The sequence below is a fragment of the Aotus nancymaae genome, unplaced genomic scaffold (genome assembly GCF_030222135.1).
Source record: "Aotus nancymaae isolate 86718 unplaced genomic scaffold, 86718_ANA_hifiasm-v0.15.2.pri h1tg000010l, whole genome shotgun sequence".
Classification (NCBI taxonomy): domain Eukaryota; kingdom Metazoa; phylum Chordata; class Mammalia; order Primates; family Aotidae; genus Aotus; species Aotus nancymaae.
Genome location: NW_026988421.1, coordinates 37,042,918 through 37,054,555, shown reverse-complemented (window position 1 = coordinate 37,054,555; position 11,638 = coordinate 37,042,918).

Sequence of the window (11,638 nt, the reverse complement as noted above, 5' to 3'; positions counted from 1 at the left end):
TTAAGTCCTAACATATTGCTGCCTGGGCTGTGCTAGGCCTGCCTGCTGAAGACAGAAAGGGACCACCCGCCAAACAAACTGCAGGCACAACCAACTGGACTGGCAGAAGCTGGAAGCGTTCACAGGGAGCTGGATTCTAAGTGTGCTGTGTCGTGGGGCATTGCAGAACACAAATTTGGATAAAAGAGGGTTGACCAGTTATGGGTACGCTCTCCCAGGATACTGATTTCATATGCTGCAAGGTCCCCATAATGGTGCAAACACACTACTGAGATGGCTCCTAGGAGCATGAAAAAAGCAATGGCACCAGCAGGGTGATTCACACCTGTAATCCCAGCACTTTGGGAGGCCAAGGTGGGCCAAGCACTTGAGGTCAGGAATTCAAGACCAGCCTGGCCAACATGGTGAAACCCCGTCTCTACTAAAAATACAAAAGTTAGCTGGGCATGGTGGCGGGCGCCTGTAATCCCAGCCACTTGGGAGGCTGATGCAGGAGAATCACTTGAACCCAGGAGGCGGAGGTTGCCGTAAGCCGAGATCGTGCCAATGCACTCCAGCCTGGGTGACAGAGTGAGACTCTGTCTCAAAAAAAGAAAAAGCAAAAAGCAATGGCCCACTTTAAGTTAGGAAGAAATACCTGTACTGTCCTGACAGACAGTGGAAGGTAAGGATTGAAATGCCTCCCAAAGTGGGCATGATCAAGTGGATATACAATGTAAGGCCAGAAAACCCACTAGATGACGGTGTGCTACAGGGGCCCAGAGGGCGCATTGTTTACCAAGGCAAGAAAGAACACAGTGGTGGAGGGCATCAGTTTCACTAAAGAGTTCAGTCCTCTGTAGGCCAAGGCTGAGGTCAGAGATTCTGGTACAGGACTGGGCTGATGGCAGCAGGGACGAGAAGACCCAGAACAATAGAGGCCAGGGAGCATCACATTACTGTGAGAAGCCAGGTGTGAGCAGTCATCATAATGAACATGCAGGTTGGAGTAGCAGCCAACCTAAGGCTCATAGGATTATGGAGATCATCAACAGAACACAGCATCCTAGGGCAAAATAGATGGGCAGCAAACAAGGTCCCTGCTCCATCAATACAATCCAAATAAGTAAGAATGCTGAGGGCCATAACCCCTATACAAAGTTACCTTCTGTGCAGTTTCCAGGCCTGGACCAGTCCCAGGACGCGAAGCCAGTCCCAGGATCCTTTAGATCCTGACTAAAGGAAAGGTCAGCTCCTCAAGTGGAGGGACCCTCTATCCCCAAGGCAAATGTGCATGATCACGATTTCCCTGGCCCATCCCCAAAGGGACCTATGGCCATTTACTCAGGTAACTGTCGGGTGGAGAAGGGGAATACCCAAGTGTTTTGAGGACTTTTGGATACAAGACTCAAGTTGACATTGATACCTGGAGACCCAACCGGAAACATCACAAGAACCCACCTTGTTAAGATGGGAGCACATGTAGCTGGGTGTGGTGGCTCGCACCTGGAGTCCCAACACTTTGGGAGGCCAAGGTGGGAGAATCGCCTGAGGTCAGGAGTTCGAGACCAGCCTGGCCAACATAGTGAAACTCTGTCTCTACAAAAATTACAAAAATTAGGTAGGTATGATGGCAGGCACCTGTAATCCCAGCTACTTGGGAGGCTGAGGCAGGAGAATCGCTTGAACTTGGGAGGTGGAGTTTGCAGTGAGCCAAGACCATGCCATTGCACTCTAGCCTGGGCGACAAGAGCAAAATTCTGTCTAAAAAAAAAATAATAAGATGGGAGCACATGAGGGTGAAGGAAATCAAAATCACCCCAAAATAGAGTTCTTCAACATATATTTTTATTTTTTTGAGACAGAGTCTCACTCTGTCACCAGGCTGGAGTACAGTGGCACGATCTCGGCTCACTGCAACATCCGCCTCCCAGGTTCAAGTGATTCTCCTGTCTCAGCCCCCAGGGTTGCTGGAATTACAGGCTTGTGCCACCACACCTGGCTACTTTTTTGTATTTTTAGTAGAGATGGGGTTTTACCATGTTAGCCAGGCTGGTCTTGAACTCCTGACCTAAGGTGATCCCCCCACCTCGGCCTCCCAAAATGCTGGGATTACAGATATGAGCCACCTTGCCCAGCTTCTTTGACATATTTTAAGATGGCTGTTCAGAGGGCCTGCAAACAGAGGTAGCCCTGCAAAGCTGTCTTTTATGGGGGAAATTTATATTCATAGAGAAAATCTGCATGAATGCAGCCAGTCTTTCCTTCCCTTGTCTGGACCTAGGAAAGATTAACTGAGAATCTGACACCTTTGAAGGCCTGAAAGGAATAGCTACCATCTAGTCTCTCTGAGGACTGCGCCTGGGAGGTTTCATCTGCATAATAAGACCATCTTTGCTAGCCAGGCCTCCTCTTCTTCCCCTCCCATAACGTGTTTTGCCATGATTCAAGCCCCCATTCTTTCGGTAACCTCAGGATGGTACATAAGCTTCTGAATGCCTTTGGGGGTTGGGGTAATCACTCTGTGGTTCTCCTGTGTGTGCACATTGCTAAATTTGTACACCTTTTCTCCCGTTAATCTCTTTTTGTGAGTTGATTTTTCAGTGAACCTTCAGTGGGTAACGTTTTCTCTCCACCCCTAGAGTTTTGGTGCCATGAGCAGGATACTAAGCCACGGTGCTCTTCTAGAACCTGCAGTGAAAGGAACCGGGATCTGCACAGCCTGCAGAAGGGTAAGAGTTTCTCACCAGCCAGTCTCCTGGCCTCTCTTTGTATGGAATCTGGTTGAGTGAATGGTAAAAATCACTGCTCCTTTATCCTCTGCAAAATCTTGGATAATGGGAGAAAAGGATTTGTGTGACTAGTGTTGGGTGTAGCAATGAGAAAGACCCCTAAATAAAAACAAAAATTTAGAGATCTCCTTATTCTAAACAATTGCCTTATTTGTATTAACTGAGATTCTGACACCTTTAAAGGTCTGAAAGAAACATTCACCATCTATTCTCTCTGAGGGCTGCTGCCCATGAGACTTTGTCTATATTTCAAGACCACCTTTGCTAGCCAGGCCTCCTATTCATACCAAAAAGTACCCCAGAGTTGCTATTCCCCCTCCCATAAGTTATTTGGCCATGATTGAAGCCCCTACTCTTTCTGTAACTGCGAGATGGCATATAAGCTTCTGAACTTCATTGAGGGTTGGGGTAATCACTCTGTGGTTCTGCCCATATGCACAGTGACAGGAACTAGGGCAGGTGGCATTTATTCATTTATTTATTTATTTTGAGACAGAGTCTTTCTCTGTCACCCAGGCTGGAGTGCAGTGGCACCATCTAGGCTCACTGCAACCTCTGTCTCCTGGGTTTAAGCACAATTCTCCTGCCTCAGCCTCCCAAGTGGCTGGGATTACAGGCATGTGCCACCATGCCCAGTTAATTTTTATATTTTTAGTAGAGATGGGACTTTGCCATGTTGGCCAGGCTGGTTTCGAACTCCTGATCTCCGGTGATCCACCTGCCTCAGCCTCCCAAAGTGCTAAGATTACAGGCATGAGCCACTGTGCCCAGCCTGGGCGGGTGGTATTTAGAGAAGGGAGAAGAGGCTCAGAGACTACTGGTCAGTAGGCTCCAGTCTGACTTCACAATAGCGTGTGTGTGTGTGTGCGTGTGTGTGTGTGTGTGTTTGTTGTGTGTTAGGTGGGGACGATTCACTGGTAGGATATGAATGTGAATGTGCACTTTAGAGACAGCACATCTTTACACAAAGACAGTGCCTGTGTTCTGTTATCCATCACAACTGGCTTCCTCACCACCAGCCCTGCCACTTCTCCTTCTGCCACCTCTGTCCCAGTGGCAGCCTCCCAGGGTCCTGTTCAGCAGGCCGCTCCTGCCTTAAGTGCGGCATTTGCAACAACTCCTTTAGTCCTACAAACAATCCTATGAGCTAGATAATAATCTCTGCTATATATGAGGGAACTGAGGCACAGAAAGATTAAGTAGCCTGCTTAAGGTTATAGCTAATACATAACAGAGCTGAGATTTAAACCTAAGCAGATGGTTGGGAACTTTCCTGCAGCACCCACACATTCTAGAAACCACAGGGCCCAATTTTGATGTTGCTAAGATGCATGTACTGGGTTGAATAATGTCCCTCAAAATTTATGCACATCTGGAGCCTGTGGATGTGACCTCATGGGAAATAGGTTCTTAGCAAATACAGTCAAATTAAGATGAGGTCATAAGGGACTAGGCGAACCCTAAATCCAATATGACCAGTGTCCCTACAAGACAAAAGGCATTTGGACATAGAGCCAAATACACACAGGGAAAATGCTATGTGGCAACAGAGGCAGAGATTGGAATGATGTATGTGAGTCAATGAATGGTAAGGATTGCTGGCACCCGCTAAAAGCTAGGAAGACGCAAGGAAGGGTCCCCCTCTACCACCTTCAGAGAGGTCATGCCTTAACACATTGATTTCAGACTTCCAGGTTCCAGAACTTTAAGAGAATAAATTGCTGTTTTCCAAAGCCATCCAGTTTGTGGTAATTTGTTACGGCAGCCAGAGGAGACTGACACAGTGTGGCATAGCCATCCCTGGATAGCATCTGCTCACAAGGTCTTTGTCCTCTGAGCTCACCAGCTTCCTAGGGCCAAGAAGGTAAGAGCGACTGTCTCTGGTGAGCGCTGACATTTTCCTCATATCTTAGGAGACTGGGGAGGTGCCAATCACTCAGTTCTTCCATCCTGGTGTCCTCTCTATGGACTCGCCCTGTTTTTTTTTCAGGTCTAGACATACCCTCACTGGTGTTATAAACGGAGACAGAAGGGGAGAAAGAAGGGATGGGAGATTTCTCTTCAGCTTTGTTCAAATCCAAAAAGCTAACAGGGCCTTTTGTTTTTATATGATCAACTTTTAGAACTCTACAAGATTCCAATGAGTGCCATGAGGAAAACACTTAGGGAAAAAAAGTATTTTCTTTTGGAAAAAATCATGGAAGAGTAAATTTACACAGAGTGACCATCAATCATTTGTTCGTCAATAGGCGTTAGGTGCTGGGGCCTCAGCGGAGAATAAGCCAGGCAGAGTTCTGACCTGAGGGAGCTCCCCAGCTAGTGGGGACCACATGCTGGCGGTGTCACATGTCTAATGCTTGAATGTTGTCAACTACTCTGTGCGATAGGACTCCTGTGGTCACCTTTACGGCTGACAAAATGGAGGCACAGAAGTGACAAAAAACTAGAGCCCGGATTCAAACTTAGTGTCTTCTGAGTCGAACTCCCTTCCCAGCTTCACCTCAGCTGAGATCTCATATTTCTGTTTCATTGTTTCCTCTTTTTTTTTTTTGAGACGGAGTTTTGCTCTTGTTGCCCAGGCTGGAGTGCAGTGGCACAATCTCGGCTCACTGCAATCTCCGCCTCCCGGGTTCAAGCGATTCTCCCGCCTCAGCCTGCCAAGTAGCTGGGATTACAGGCGTGAGCCATAATGCCTGGCGAATTTTGCATTTTTAGTAGAGACAGGGTTTCTCCATGTTGGTCAGGCTGGTCTCGAACTCCCGACCTCAGGTGATCGGCCCACCTCGGCCTCCCAAAGTGCTGGGATTACAGTTGTGAGCCACCGCGCCTGTCCTGTTTCATTGTTTCTCACCTCTCTCAAGTAAACTCAAGCATTAATCTAGGTGAGTGGCTTTACACTTGTCCTGGAACATTGGGACAAAAGAGATGGAGAAAGAGAAATATGTAGAGGAAGAGAAGGGACACAGCAAAAAAATCTAACTGTGAAGAACAAAGTGCTGTACCCCAGTACAAAGAGGACTTAGTGGAGGAGAAATGAAGACAGATTCATAGCATCTTATTCCAATTCCAGTTTTACAGAATCTTAGGTATTACCTAACAGCATTTTTCAAATTGGCATGCACAGAAGGATCCATTGTTTCTGTTGATAACCAAAATGCTTTTTAGAGCTAAAATACTATTTTTGGTGGCTTAATTATAGTGTTTCTCACAGTGGAAGACATTATCTTTAAAGAACTTAATATATAGTATATTTGAATTTCATTCCTTTAAAAAAGTGCTTGGCGGTAACTGAGTCCATGTGGGGGGCAAGAGGAGATAAATTATTTTATAACATTTGGCACCAACATATTGTCATTATTCAAGGCAACTAGGGGAGCTAAATATAAGATAGGAATTAATCTGACTTTTCCAAGAAAGCACTAATATATTTTCTAACATCAACTTAGAAAAAATAGAACAGGCAAAAGTGAAATAATTTTAAGCCTTGCACTTACTTTTACAGAAACAATAATTTTTCATTAAAATGTGTTTTTTTATTTTGTTTTTTTGAGACAGAGTTTCCCTCTGTCACCAGGCTGGAGTGCAGTGGCATGATCTCAGCTCACTGCAACCTCTGCCTTCTGGGTTCAAGTGATTCTCCTGCCCCATCCTCCCAAGTAGCTGGGACTGCAGGCACGCGCCACCACACCCAGCTAATTTTTGTATTTTTAGTAGAGATGGGGTTTCATCATATTGGCCAGGATGGTCTCCATCTCTTGACCTCGTGATCTGCTGCCTTGGCCTCCCAAAGTGCTGGGATTACAGGCGTGAGCCACCGCACCCAGTGCATCAAAGTGTTTGATAGACAAATGCCTTCCAGCTGTTCTTCTGTAAGAGTCCTCATTCATTCATGCACACATGCACTTCTTCAGCTAACACTTATTGAATACTACTTGGTGCCAGGCACATTGCTAACTACAAAAATGAATAGGACACATTTCTCCTCTGCAAGAAGCTCACAGATAATTGTAGCATCATATGGTGAGGGCAATGATAGGAAGAGATAAACAGAAGACATAGGTATCTGATAGGGCAGGGGAGGACAAGCATGGTAGGCTCCCTGGAGGAGGTGACAGCTGAAAACTGGACTGAATCTTAATGGTTGGATTGATATGTGAGTATGTGTGTGTGCCTGACAGTATGATTTGAAATAGAGTTAAATACACACGGTGAGCATTTGGAACCTCAAGACATTCCATGTTGGTGGAACATCATGTATGACATGAAGCAGTCAAGCAGTGAACCTAGGCAGGCAGGCAGTTCCTCAGAGAGCCTTATTTGCTCAGGTACATCTACTGATTATTCACTGTGTGCCCAATACTCCCCTAAGCATTTTATCTCATTGAATCCTTCCACTACCCTACCCTGCGAAGTCAGTACTGTGGTAAGATCCCCCTTTTACAGACGTTAAAGCTGAGGACTGCCTTGGCTAAGCACCTTGCCTAGGTTCTCATAGTAAGTAAAGCCAGGATCTGAATGTGGGCAGTCTTCTTCCAGAGCCCATGCTCTTCATTTCTACATATACCTCACGGTGACAGGGACCTGTTGGAGATGTCATTTTCAGTAAGAAGTGGAGCAATTGGATTGCCTATTAATACCCTGGTTACAAATGAAATGTTTTAACAACCATGCAGACTTAAATTTTAATAGGAGCTAAAATAGGCCTGGCACAGTGGCTCATCTCAGCACTTTGGGAGGCCAAAGTGGGAAGATTACTTGAGGCCAGGAGGATTGCTTGAAGGAGTTTGAGACCAGCCTGGCAATATAGTGAGACCCTATCTCTACAAAAAAAAAAAAAAAAAAAGGGAGGGGAGCTAAAGTGGGCAGAGCAGTCAGTTTCCAGGGGGCTGCCCTCTCAAAATAGGATGCACCCCAAATCAAGAACCAAGTCAGGAAGTATCACTGACTGCCTAAGAAGAATTCTCCCATATGAGATTAGCCACCAGAGAAAATCTCTCCAAGAAACACCTGCCCCTGAAATGATTTTCAGATTTGTTGCTTGCTGTTAGAGCTGCAGTGATCACAGCTAAGTGCTGATGGTGTCTTCCTATTTGCCAATTTAAAATGCAGCCCTTCCTGGCTAAAGATAAACTTTAGAAAAGAGCAGGGAGTCTACCTTGAAAAGGTGCTAAGCTCTAAAACAATGCTTTTGTTGCATTCTTTTAGGTAAGGTGCATCCTTTTAGGTAATTTAGGAATATTGATAACAGAAAGAAAAGACAGTAAAGCATTTGTCTGTTTCTCAGTAATAGTTTAGGTCAGACACCTTTTTTTTTTTTTTTGAGACGGAGTCTTGCCCTGTCACCCAGGCTAGAGTGCAGTGGCATGATCTCAGTTCACTGCAACCTCCACTTCCCAAGTTCAAGCAATTCTCCTGCCTCAGCCTCCTGAGTAGCTGGGATTACAGGTGCTTGCCACTGCACCTGGGTAATTTTTGTATTTTTAGTAGACACGGGGTTTCACCATCTTGGTCAGGCTGGTCTCAAACTGCTGACTTCATGATCCACCCGCCTTGGCCTCCCAAAGTGCTGGGATTACAGAAGTGAGCCACCGTCAGTGGAGACTTTGATCAATTCATGCTTGATCTAATTTGCTCAATCACTGTGATTCTTCTAGGTGCTCAGGATGTGGTGGTTGGCAAAATCAGACGTGGCCCCTACCTTCAAGGAGTTTGCAGCCTCGTGAGGGAAAAAGATAGCAATCAAAGGATCACTCACAAATAAAATGTGCAATTATAACAACTGTGGTGAATGCTTGAAGTATGAACTACAGCGAGGAAATTCCTAAGGCAGTGAGAACTCAGATCTCCCAGAGAAGTAACTTGGGAGGCTGAGGCAGGAGAATTGCTTGAACCCAGGAGGCAGAGGTTGCGGTGAGCCGAGATTGCGCCATTGCACTCCAGCCTGGGTAACAAGAGCGAAACTCCATCTCAAAAAAAAAAAAAAATCGGCTGGTTTGGGATTTTGGTTTCTACTAGGCCCCAGAGGACAGATGGGGATTTTTTTGCCCTATTTTAAGAACAATGGCAAGTCAATCAAATGTTTTGTGTTTGCTTTGGGAAATAGGTGACAAGATTACATCTGCATTATTCAAAACAAAAAATCTCTGCTAAGGAGAAATAGATTGAAAGGAGGCAAGAGTTTACTCAATTCTTCTTGTTCGGCATTTAAAGAACATTTATTGTGTGCCTACCAGTGCTGTGCAATCGAAATATAATGAGCCACATTTATCATTTTGAATTTTCTAGTCACATCAAAAAAAGTAAAACACATTAGGTGAGATCAATTTTAGTGTTTTATTCTACTCAATATGTCCAAAATATTATCATTTTAACAGGTAATAATATAAACAAGTATTAGTGCAATATTTTACATTCTTTTTTCATACTAAGTTGTTGAAATCTGCTGTGTATATCCACACACATCAATTTGGACATGAAATCTTCCTCAGAAATACTTGAGCTATATTTAGATTTCATAAAATTTACGATAAACAGGTTTTTGTACCCAGGTTATTCCAAACACTTAAAATTTTTCAGTAAACATAATAATAAAAAGAAAACAAGAAAAACAAAAATTTTTCAATAAATTATTAGTTTTTAAATCAAGATTAAATAAAATTAGAAATTCAGTTTCTCAATAACAGTGGCCACATTTCAAGCACTCAGTAGCCATCTATGGCTAGTGCTACCCTATTGGATAGATCAGGAGGCACCTTTCCATTACTGCGGAAAGTTGTATTTGATAGTGCAAGTCTATGTGCTGGTGAGGCCCTGTGTGTTCCTTAGCATTGCCTTGGAAGATGTAACCTTCAAAGTTGATAGGTGCTGTAATCTACAATTGCCTGCCTATTTCCATTTAATAACTTTAAACCCATTCAGCAGACTTTTGATCATGTTTTGGTTTCCCAAAAACAAGTTCCTACTGGGAAGAAAATGAGCTCACCTGCTGAGATAAATATCTAGTCTGCTTGGCTGTTACCTTTCTCTTTACATGAATAAAGATGAGTTTCCCAATCTTCATCCTAGACTATCCCTGAGTGAACTAGCAACATCAAAGTACTTGTGAGACCTTGTGGAAACTACCAGCTCCTCACAACTTCATGACTGGCATCCCCTATCTGTAAAGAGCAAACAGTCAAGGCCTGGCGCAGTGGCTCACACCTGTAATCCCAGCACTTTCGGAGGCCGAGGCAGGTGGATCACCTGATGTCAAGAGTTCAAGTCTAGCCTGGCCAACATGGTGAAACCCCATCTCTACTAAAAATACAAAAACATTAGCCAGGCATGGTGGCAGGTGCCTGTAGTCCCAGCTACTTGGGAGGCTGAGGGAGGAAAATCGCTTGAATCCCAGGGGGCGGAGGTTGCAGTGAACTGAGATTCATGTGCCACTTCACTCCAGCCTGGGTGACAGAGCGAGACTCCATCTCAAAAAAAAAAAAAAAAATAAGAGCAAACATTCATTTTCAGGGCTAGCAATGGCAATTAGGGAATTTAATAAGCCCCTCAGGCCAATGACTCTCTTATCTACTCCTGTTCCTTAAGACCCCTACTCATAGGGCAAGCTTTAGGCAAGAAGGTTCTGGAGGGCAGGTGTGGAATTGGAGTGTTTGGCCCAGGAGGCTTGGGTGCTGGCTCCCCAGGTGCCAGTCTGCCATGTACTACCCTCTCTCCAGGGTTCCTTCTCCCTCTCCCCCATTTTCTCCCCATTTGGCTCAAAGGTGAACAGGGAAATGTTTATATCTCTTTAAGAATCTTTGTAAATTTCTGTGGAAATTAATTTTGCCCCTCATCTCAACTCTGAACAATGAATAATGTTCACATGCTGATTTATCTTTTGCCCTGATTTTTCTCACCCTAATCCCACCTGATACGTTAATTCACCTTCCCATCAGAAATGGGAGCTCCTTGGAAGCAGGTACCAAACATCATCTTCTTGCATTCTGTTTTGTTTTTGTTTTTCTGATTCTTTAAAATTCCCCACATGGTTTTCTCATCCATTCTATTCAGTAACATTTGAGAATGTTGCCTTTTGTTTAACAATGGCTAACATCAATTGAGCATTTACTAAATGTTAAGCACTTTACATGAATTTCTTTCATTAAAAAAAAATTTTAAGGTTTTAAAATTAGAGACGGGTTGGGTGGGGTGAGGGCGGACCCCTGTGTTGCCCAGCCTGGTCTCCAACTCCTGACCTCAAGGAATCCTTCTTCCCCCGTCCTCAGGAAGTGGTGGGATTACAGGAATTAGCCATCTCAGCTGGCCAGATTCCCTCATTTAATCCTTATAAGCAAGTTATGAGGTAAAATTATTACTTGGATCATTTTACACATCAGGAAACCGAGGATCAAATAGGTTAAATAAACTTATCCAAGGAAACACATCTAGTCAGGGGCATTAAGGAATTAAATCTGGAAAGTCCTAATCTAGAGTTTATAACCTTTGAACAACATTGCGTTCCTAGGATGTTTTGCTACCGTGTATCTACTGTTTTAAATCTCCAGTGAGCTTATGCTTGGTCTAGGAGAGAAAGGGAGGCCCTGCCAAACACCTCCTATGCTGCTTCTCTCAGCTGTAACCTTCTCAAAGCGGCTAATCAAGAGCTAGAATCGATCCATAGATAGGTATCAGGCTGGTATCAGGCTGGAGGGTTGCAATCTGGTCCGAAAGCTGGTCCCTCTAGCGTTCATAATCTCAGCGTTCAACCTGGGCGTGCCTCTCAGTTTTCCCGTTACACTCCCTTCTGTGCTGGTGCTTTTTGGCAGTAATCCAAGCACTTTGGGAGGCGGAGGCGAAAGGACCATTTGAAGCCAGGAGTTCGTGACTAGCCT